Raw genomic sequence first — 10,070 nt, 5'->3', positions numbered from 1 at the left:
TCTGAGAAGTTGATAGGCTGACATCACAAGGAAGTGATGGGTGAGTGAATTTGATTATAGAAAATAGGTTGTGTAAATTGAAATCAATAGGGGGGATGGAGGAGAAGCGATTGAAAGGGGTGTAGATTCATTTGGAGACAGTGATGATGAAGATGGGTTAGACATGGTGATCGACTTTTAACTGTTAAGTATTTAGAAGAATGTGAAGTGTAAGAAAGAGAGTTAGGGAACTGATATGGTTGGAATTTGGTTTAAATAGAGAAAGAAAAAATGAATGAGATTTGTATAGAGAGAAAAAATGAATGAGATTTATATAGAGAAGGAAGGAGCGGTTTAGATTTAAAGAGGTGTAAGTGATGAGACGTATTTGATTGGTGGACATGACTCTTGGGCTTAATGAAGGTGTTGGCAGATTTTAAGAAGAGGTGGTAAGTTACGTAGTACACACAACCTTAATTTTAAAAATACTTATGTTAAAGAATAATACATGATACTAACCTGATAAGGGACCTGGTTCGTACATGATTTTCTAAACTTTAGTGCATAAAGCTGCCTCATCCTCTTCCTTCATCTTTGACTCCTTACCATGGGTGTATATTTGCAGAATATATGAGACTGAGTAGGATATGTGCAACATTATGTTACATAGATACTTGCTTATTAATTTATATCCTCCTAGAGACTTAAGAAGAACAACATAAAATCAATTTTGTCTCATCAGACCCAACTTCATTCTATTATTTTCAACCTGGCCCTTGCCAAGTGCCTTAGTGAAGATACCAGCTATTTAGTCCTTAGTGTTGCAAAAGACCATTTTGGTCAGTCCCTTCTCTACATTATTTCTGAAAAAATAATGTCTGATGTCTATGTGTTTGGTCCTCTTATGCTAAACATGATTCTTGTCCATATTGACTGCACTTGTATTATCACAGAATAAAGGGACATAACCTGATAAGATTCCAAAGTCTTCAAGATACTGCTTAGTCCAGAGCAATTGAGCATAATATGAAGCAACTGCTATATACTCAACTTCAGCAGTTGAAAGAGCCAGTAAATTCCGTTTCTTGGAACACTGGATATCAATAAAGACCCTAAGAAGTGAGACATTCCTAAATTACTCTTCCAGTCAACCAGGTACCTAACATAGTCTGTATCAGCATATCCAACAAGATTGAAGTTGTCACCAGCTGGATAGAGGAGGACCAGGTCGGGGGTTCATTTGAGGTATCTTAGAAATCCCTTTGGCAATCTTCAAATGAGATTTAGTTGGACTTACTTGGAATCTGGCACACATCCCTATGTTGAACAAAATATTAGCTATGTTAGCAGTAAGGTAGAGCAATGAACTAATGATTCATCTGTACATAGTTTCATTTACAGAGGGACCAGATTTATCTGAGTCCAGTTTTGTAGAAGTGCCAATGGGAGTATCTATAGGTTTTGCATCCTCCATATGGAATCGTTTTAACAACTCATGAATATACTTCTACAGGTAAATAGTAGTACCTATTGAACCTTGCTTTATCTAAAACCCAAGGAAGAAATTAAGCTCTCTTATCATACTCATCTCAAATTCACTACTTATCATTATGGCAAATTCATCACATAGGGAACTGGTTTTTGCTCTAAAGATTATGTCATCAATATAAACTTGAAAAATAAGCAAATTTATCCCCCTTTCCTTCAAGAAAAGTGTGTTGCCAATCTTTCCCCTTTTAAAACCATTGTCTTGTAGGAATTTTGAGAGTCTCTCATACCAAGCCCTGGGAGCTTGCTTCAGCCCATAAAGAGCCTTGTCTAACTTGAACGCATGATTTGAAAAGTCAATATCTTTAAATCCTGGAGGCTTCTTCACATACACTTCTTCTTTTAGAAATACACTTTTCACATCCATCTAAAATAGTTTGAATTCTATGTAGGAAACAAAAGCAATGAGAATTCAAATAGTTTTCATTCTAGCCACAGGAGAAAATGTTTCATCATAATCAATGCCTTTCTCTTGGTTATAACCTTGCAAAATCAACCTAGACTTGTTCCCAATAAGTTTACCATGCTCATCTGTTTTGTTTTTGTAGACCACCTGGTCCCTATGACAGTTCTGTTTGCAGAACAAGGGACCAGATGCCACACGCTGCTTCTTTCAAATTGATTCAAATCTTCTTGCATGATATTTATCCAATCAATATATTTCAAGGCATCCTTCATATTCTTTGGATAAACTCAAGACAAAAATGCTGAGAATGCACACAAGTTCCAAGTTTGATTCCTGGTTTACATACCTAAATTTAGAGGAGAGAGTAGATTATCAAGGGGATGAGAGGAATAATGCTTCTATGATCTCTGAGAAGTAGGCTGGCTTGAACTTGGACCAATTTTCATAAATGTGTTACCCTTAGAAGACTGGTGATCCACTAAGCTGGAATGAAGATCAAGATCTTCATGTGGGGGTTGAGATATACCAGATTCCTGATGTTTTGCTGAATCATATTCATCTTCATGAGACGAACCTAGTCACTGAGAGTCTCTACTATTCTTGTTTCTTTCTTCTATCTTAGAGTTCTTCAAGGTTTGCATCATCAAGAAAGTGACCTATACTAGCACTTTCAGCTTCATCAAACACAGTATGTACACTCTCCTCTACATATTGGGTTCTCTTGTTGTAGATTTTGTAGGATTTACTATTTGGAGAATAACCAACAAAGACTCTTTCATTACTTCTTAGGTCAAATTTCCAAAGATTATTCTTTCTATTGTTCAGCATACAACACTTACATCCAAAAGGCTTGAAATAGCTTAACATGGGATTCTTCTTGTTCATGAGGTCATAAGGAGTCTTATTATGAATTGAACTAATAAGACACCTATTAAACACATAACATTTTATATTAACTACTGCAGTCCAGAAGTTTTGTATTATTCTTGCACCAATCAATATAGTCCTGACAATGTCAACCAATGTTCTAATTTTCCTCTCCACAAAACCATTTTGCTGAGGTGTTCTAGGAGCTGAAAAGTTGTAATTATTTCCAAGATCATTATAGAATTGATTGAACTTAGCATTTTCAAATTTCTTGCCATAGTCTGACCTGATCCTAACAATATTCTCATTGTATTTCACTTGCACCTTTTTTGAAAAAGCTTCAAACATTGGGTAGGTCTCTTCATTAGATCTCAAGAAGAATGTCCAAGTGAATCTAGAATAATCATCAATTATTACTAGGATATGCTTCTTTCCTCCTCTACTTGCAACTTTTATAGGTCCACACAAGTCCATATGAAAGAGTTGCAGGGGTCTGGAGGTACTCACTTTCTTCTTTGGCTTGAAGGAGGACCTGTTCTATTTACCCTTCATAAAAGCATCAAACACTTCAGAACAGACAAACTTCAACTTAGGTATTCCTTGAACCAGGTCCTTACTGACCACCTTGTTTAGAAAGGAACAATTTATACCTAACCTCTTTTGCTGAGACAGATACATACAAATCTCTACAGTTACATACAAATCTCTGTTTCCTTTACTGAGACAGATACATACAAATCTCTACAGTTACCCTACCTAGTTATAATATATATAGTATATGGTAGTAGTAGTATTTAATTGTAAAACTAGTATTCTCAACTATATCTCAAGCCCAAGAAAGTTAATGTCAGCTATATAATCGAGGAAAACATCGTGAAGTATTTTGATTGAATTAAAAATTAACAAGTCATAACATGCTTGGTAGAAGAACCACCAGCAGATTGTTCAACCAAGTTATTCACACAATTCAAAGACTAAATGGATGAAGGTGTTAGCTTATTTTTTTAGAAAAAGAATGAAAATCAAGTGCCAAAACTTAATGAAGCATTTTGCCCATTTTGATAGTTCTCTGCATACACTGTGCAGTAGATTGAGTATTGTTGTATCACCTTTTGCCTATCCTGCTAGTGAACTCAGACATATACCTGTGGCATCTCTTGGTTATTTTTTAAGGGATGGAATTGTAAGGCTCCGCAGAGCAAAGTATCGGTGACTCAATCTCAAGCAAGTCGAGATAGGCTATATCATCTAGGAAACTTAATCCATTATAATATAGGAAAACAGCATGACCAATTTCGATTGACACTAGTGGAATGTGAAATAGTATTGACATTAGCAAATTATAACATTTGCAGGACTAAGAATGGGATGATCAGAATACAGAACTGCTTGGTAGAAGAACCAACTCCAGATATGCAGATAAGGACTACAATGTACCTAATGATATTTATTTAGTTTTCAAATAAAAAAGAGGGTAGCCAAGATGAATAGCCTTTTGGCTAGACACTAAACGTAAAATTCTAAACGTTTTACTCATAAAAGCCTATTCATAACTCATAGATACTAAAAAAGCACTAGATATGCAGATAAGGACATCTATACTATCAAAAACAATTCAGAAACACCCACATACAAGTGCCAAATCTTCAAAAAACTTCCCTTTGTTTTATCAAAAACATTGGTGAAATAAATTAAAACAAAATCAAACAGAATCCAGTCTTATCAACAATGTGGACTTCAAATACAAACCAATAAACAAAAACAAGCATCGCTCAGTCCAGGTAAGGCAACGACAATTAAAAAATCAGTTACCGTTTCACATTATAAAGTGTGATATAAATCCTTTAAATCTGGATACAATTATAATTTAATAGAAGAGAATGACTGAGAGATGATCTCATATGTATTTTGATTAGATTTCAATATTTAGGAGGAGTTAATGGATGTATTTTGTTGTTAATTCATAATTGCAGGTAGCTAAAGATCCAACTGGAAAGGAAATTAATGCACTTGAACAGCACATTAAGAATCTGTTGTGCCCATCAACTCTATTTTTCTTCAACACCTTGTATGATCCCTACAGAGAGGGAGCGGATGTTGTCTGTGGGTACCCATTCAGTCTCCGTGAAGGTGTACCAACTACAGTTTCACATGGTATATGGCTCAACATCCCTGATTATGATGCAACTACCCAGCTTTTCAAGCCTATTAAAGGAACACCAGGTAGGAACACCTTTCTGGTTTTTATTTTCTTGATCTTAACTCCTTAATGTGGTCCCTAACCTTATGGTATTGTCATTTTTCAGGTATGTTGATGCTGTTATAAACTTGGCATTCGATTGTGAGTTGATTGGCCCTGCTATGTACTTTGGACTCATGGGCGATGAATAGCCTATTGGACGCTACGATGATATGTGGGCTGGCTGGTGCACCAAGGTAATACTAGTTCAATCGCCCATATTTCCTGCTTTGGGATTATACTGCCTAGAAGGAGATCCGTGATTTAAACTTTGATCTCTTTAATCCTTATTGTTCCTAGACTAAATTGATTTGAAATAATTAATTCCCAAACTTTTTACCCATAAAACTCTACATAACAAGGTTCATATCTCTTACATACTAAAAAAGCACATATATACTAGTAAAAGTTACATAGTCAACTTTTGTAGTCGCCACCAAGAATCTACTACTACTTTACATGGTAACAAATTCTAGATAGAAGAGTTGAGTCGTACACAAACTGGATACAAGATCAAGTTCACAACAAAAAAACAAGCAACAATAAGAGCAAGAAGATGTCAACAACAATGCTAGTAAATCGAAATAGGCCACACACGGCTTCACTAGACTTCAAGATGAACAACAAAAATAGTGAATCAAAAGAGCCCCACACGACTTAACTATGTCACGGTTTAGAACATTGAACTAAACAAAATAAATCAGAAATTTAAGCTAATATTACCAATATTCGTCGGTGGATAGCAAAACTCATCGAACCTCCAGTGTGCAACGAGCTACCCATTTGAGAGGCTCTATTTGACTTTGCCCGTTCCCTCTTCACCCTATATTCAGGAGTATCCCATTTTTCCAAGAACTAAACCCACATATCAGCATTCAGCCAACCAAGTTTTTCCAAGTTCCACCGGGCCTCATACAAGTGTTCTTTGATTCTTACAGCTGCTTTCAAGTTGAAAATGCGTTGTATTTCATTTTCATGACAAGAATTCCATGCACACTTTTTCTGCAAAATAGTTTAATGTAAAGTCATGAAATGAGTTGACAGATACAAAGGTAAATTCATCATTGATAGCATACTGAAATATGGTAAATTCTTTGATTTTGATTATACCATAAACTGGTTCCACATAAGAATCCTGACGTCAAGTCGAATCTTGTTTCAACTACCCCACGGCCCCATGTAAAATGGTTTAATTGCTTCTATAATCATATGTGCGCCGATATATGTGGGAGTGAACCTGCAGTAAAATTATATTAAATTATCTTAGCTTTCAAAAATTTTAAAAATTATGGAAAAACATAAGGTTTAATTATCCATTACTATCAGGGCAAATAATTAGCCTTCCATTACCGTCATATTCTACTATCTCTTTAAATTTCTGAATCTGGGAAGCAGCTGTTGTAGCATTAGACGCTGTAGCACTATCAATGGATAGCGATGTCGATGTGCTAGGACCTCCAATTCTCAATCTAGAAAGGCTAGGTGTGGATGATGTTGAAGGAACAAATGAAGAGCTACTATTCAGACTGTTATGGGGAGAAGAGGGCTGGAACTGGTAGGGCAGAGGGGGCATAAAAAATGTATTTGGAAGTGAAATAGTTGCTCTTAGAGGAAGAAGAATATTTGTGGTAACAGGTGGTGGTGGTGGTGTTGTATATTAACCTACGGGAAGATTATCAGGTCTTTTCTTACCTTTCTTACACCGTCCATTACAATGACCTTTTGATGCCATTGATTTTCTACATTAACCACCTGAAAAAAAAGAACCACCAAATGGAGTTAGTCTGTGTTATGTTGGCCAAATATATTTCTCAGATCAAAAGAAAATTAAATTATGCATTCCCTATAGTACTGAGTGAATGAAAGCCTCATAAAAAATACTTCATAAATAAACAACTTGCTTTATGCAGAGGAACTAAAAATGTAGGATTTAAGAAAATGCAACAAGACAAGCAAATCATGCATAGTACTAGTAGTTTTACCACTTCTATTTAATCAAACAACTCAAGATGTTCTTAACAAAGAAAAGACACTATATTGTCAACAAAAATAGCAAAAAGCAGCAGCTAAAATAAAATTCAAGACCTAGTTATAACACATTACTACTATTAATAACAACTTAATACTCGTCGCTTGTTTCATAGTCATTCATCAATTCTTCCTCATCACTTGTTTCATATTCATTCATCGATTCTTCCTCATCACTTGTTCCATTTTCATCAAGTAACTCTTCCTCACTTATTTCATTTTCATCAGTTGTATCTTCCCCATCATTTGCCCCGGATGTTCCTTCTCCATAATCATGAACATACAATCTAAGTTTAGAAGGATCAAATTCTTCATATAGGCCTTCGTTATGCTACAACTCACCTGGTAATTCATCATCCACCCTTTCTTTAACATTTGAAATGTCATTCTGATATGCTACATCCAGTGCATCCTCTACTTCAACTCTACCCACGGGCTTTATTTTTATAACTATCCTCCATGCAAATTTATTCTTACACAAAGGATAAGGAGTGTAATACACTTGTTTCATATTTTGTGCAATGACAAATGGATCATAGAGTCGATACTTCCTTGTACGCTTAATTTCAACTATTTTGTACTGAGGGTGCACCTTTGTACCTAACCTAGGCATAGGATCATACCACTTACACCGAAAGAGAACCAATTTTTTCTTTGGCCAACCAACATGATAATCGAGTTCTAAAATCTCGTGAAGCACACCATAATAATCAACACCGCCATCACCTTTCACCCAAACCTCACTATTATTGGTTTTCTTTCTCTTAGAGAACTCTTATGTGTGAAATATATACCTATTAACAGAGTACTTAGAAAAATTTTGGACTTTAGCATCAGGTCCCCAAGCTATATCACGTAAAAATTGACCATTTAGGTCATAATTAAGTGGATTATGAACCTATAAAAAGTTCAAAAAAAAGTTAGAATTTAAATATACATAAGATTGAATAAAACTGTAGATCATGTTAAATATTTAAAGTACACACACATATTCTCTAAACCACACTGAAAACATAGGATAAACAGCAGCATCACCGTGTAAAGCCACGAAGTAGCTGTCCGACAAAGTTATGACTTTCATTAGTTAAAGCTTAGATAGACCTTGAATGATTGTTCTTAATATAAATATAATCACTTATTAAAGGCAGGACATCGGGAAAATTTAATAATACATGTGTTGTAGCTGACTTAAGCTCCACCTCATTCAAATATCGAAGTGGACCAGCTTTTGGACTTCCTTTACCTGGTTGATTGAATATTAAAAAAGGTGGTGCTGAAGGATCTGTATTGTCTCTATCATCATGCCTATTAGGTCGGTTTCTCAAACATAGTACATCATGTTCAAAATAATATGGACAAAAATAAGAGGTCTCTTTAGCCAAATAAGCCTCATATATTGATCCCTCAATTCGGGATCTATTTTTTATGGTTCGCTTACATTTGCCAATAGTCCTGCATAGTATGATCTTTTAGATGAAATAATGTTCAATTAAAACACATGAAGGTAAATGTTAAAAGTCAATACCTCTCAAAGGGATACATCCATCTACACTGAACATGCCCTCTAAGTTGTGCCTCTCACACAAGGAGAATTGGAAAATCCTCCATAATATAAAAAAAACAGGAGGAAAAATTTTTGCCAGCTTGTTTAAGGTTATGTGAATGTTGATATCTATCAAAGATAGGTTCTCCTCCCTTGATGTGTTAGAACATAAATCTTTGAAAAATAAGCTTATCTCTGTTATGGGCTTTTAGATTCTATCGGGCAATGCACATAATGCAATAGGCATCAATGACTCCATGAAAATATGACAGTTATGGATTTTCATAGAGGTTAACTTTCCTTCCTTCATGTCAACACACCTAGACAAATTTGACGCATATCCATCTGGCATTCTCAAATTGTCAACCCAATCACAAATCACTCTTCTATCCTCCAAAGTGAATGTATAACTGGCCTTGGATTTCTAAATCTTATTGTTTAAGTATGTCAGGTACAACTCACTGAGCCGACAATACTCCTTTAAGTCTATTCTGGCCTTCAAGTTATCTTTTGTTTTGTTACTTACATCCATCACAGTATTAAACAAGTTGTCAAAGAAGTTTTTCTCAATATGCATGGGATCCATATTATGAGGCAGAAGATTATCCTTCCAGTAATCTAACTCCCAAAATATGCTTCGTTTAGTCCAATTATGTGTAACACCATAACCAGTTATCATGAATGATGGAAACTCTGTTACCTTAGGCAGATTCCTCACTCTATCCTAAATTTTTTCTCGTGACAAAATTAGCGGTGGCTCCTCAAAATCAGTCTTATTCTTCATAAGATCAATAGTATTTCTCCTAAACTCATGTTGCATTGGCAAAAATCGACTGTGACAGTCAAACCATGAGTTTTTATCCCCATGTTTCAAAGTGAATGCTTTTGTGTCTTCCATACAACAAGGGCAAGCTAACTTGCCCGCAGTGGACCACCCATACATTATTCCATAAGCAGGAAATTCATTTATAGTCCACATCAAAGTAGCACGCAATCTAAAGTTTTATTTCATTGATCCATCATATGCTTCCACACCTTCATGCCACAATAAGTTCAACTCATCAATCAATGGCTGCAGATATGCATCAATCAAAACTTTTGAATTACGAGGACCTGGAATAATGCAAATTAGAAATATATACTGACTTGTCATACACAATTCAGGCGGGAGATTATAAGGAGTCACAAACACTGGCCAATATGAATATGATATAGCTGAGATAGAAAATGGAGTGAATCCATCAGTAGATAATCCCAACCTAATGTTTCTTGGTTCACTAGAAAAATCTGGATACACACTATCAAAATGCTTCCATGCTTCTCCATCTGACGGATGACATAGAACACCAGGTGGTATTTTATTTTCATAGTGCCATCTCATAAGAGGGGAAAAGCTCATTGATGCATACAACCTCTTTAACCGTGGTATAAGGGGTAAGTAATGCATCGATTTCACAGGA

The 10,070-nt window shown here is 35.5% G+C and overlaps 1 long non-coding RNA gene across 2 annotated transcripts in view; it reads left to right on the top strand.

Moving 5' to 3' along the window:
• Nucleotides 1-708: 708 nt before the first annotated feature.
• Nucleotides 709-10,070, top strand: part of LOC124888059 — a 44,975-nt gene continuing 35,613 nt past the window's right edge. For both annotated transcript variants that reach the window (XR_007045975.1, XR_007045974.1), the window contains exons 1-3: nt 709-1,224; nt 4,774-5,023; nt 5,107-5,236. This is a non-coding gene — a long non-coding RNA (uncharacterized LOC124888059). The remainder of the gene's footprint in view (nt 1,225-4,773; nt 5,024-5,106; nt 5,237-10,070) is intronic.

This window comes from Capsicum annuum, chromosome 10 (assembly GCF_002878395.1).
Source record: "Capsicum annuum cultivar UCD-10X-F1 chromosome 10, UCD10Xv1.1, whole genome shotgun sequence".
Lineage (NCBI taxonomy): Eukaryota > Viridiplantae > Streptophyta > Magnoliopsida > Solanales > Solanaceae > Capsicum > Capsicum annuum.
The sequence above is the reverse complement of the archived record's forward strand: the minus strand, read 5'-3'. Positions and strand labels throughout refer to the sequence as shown.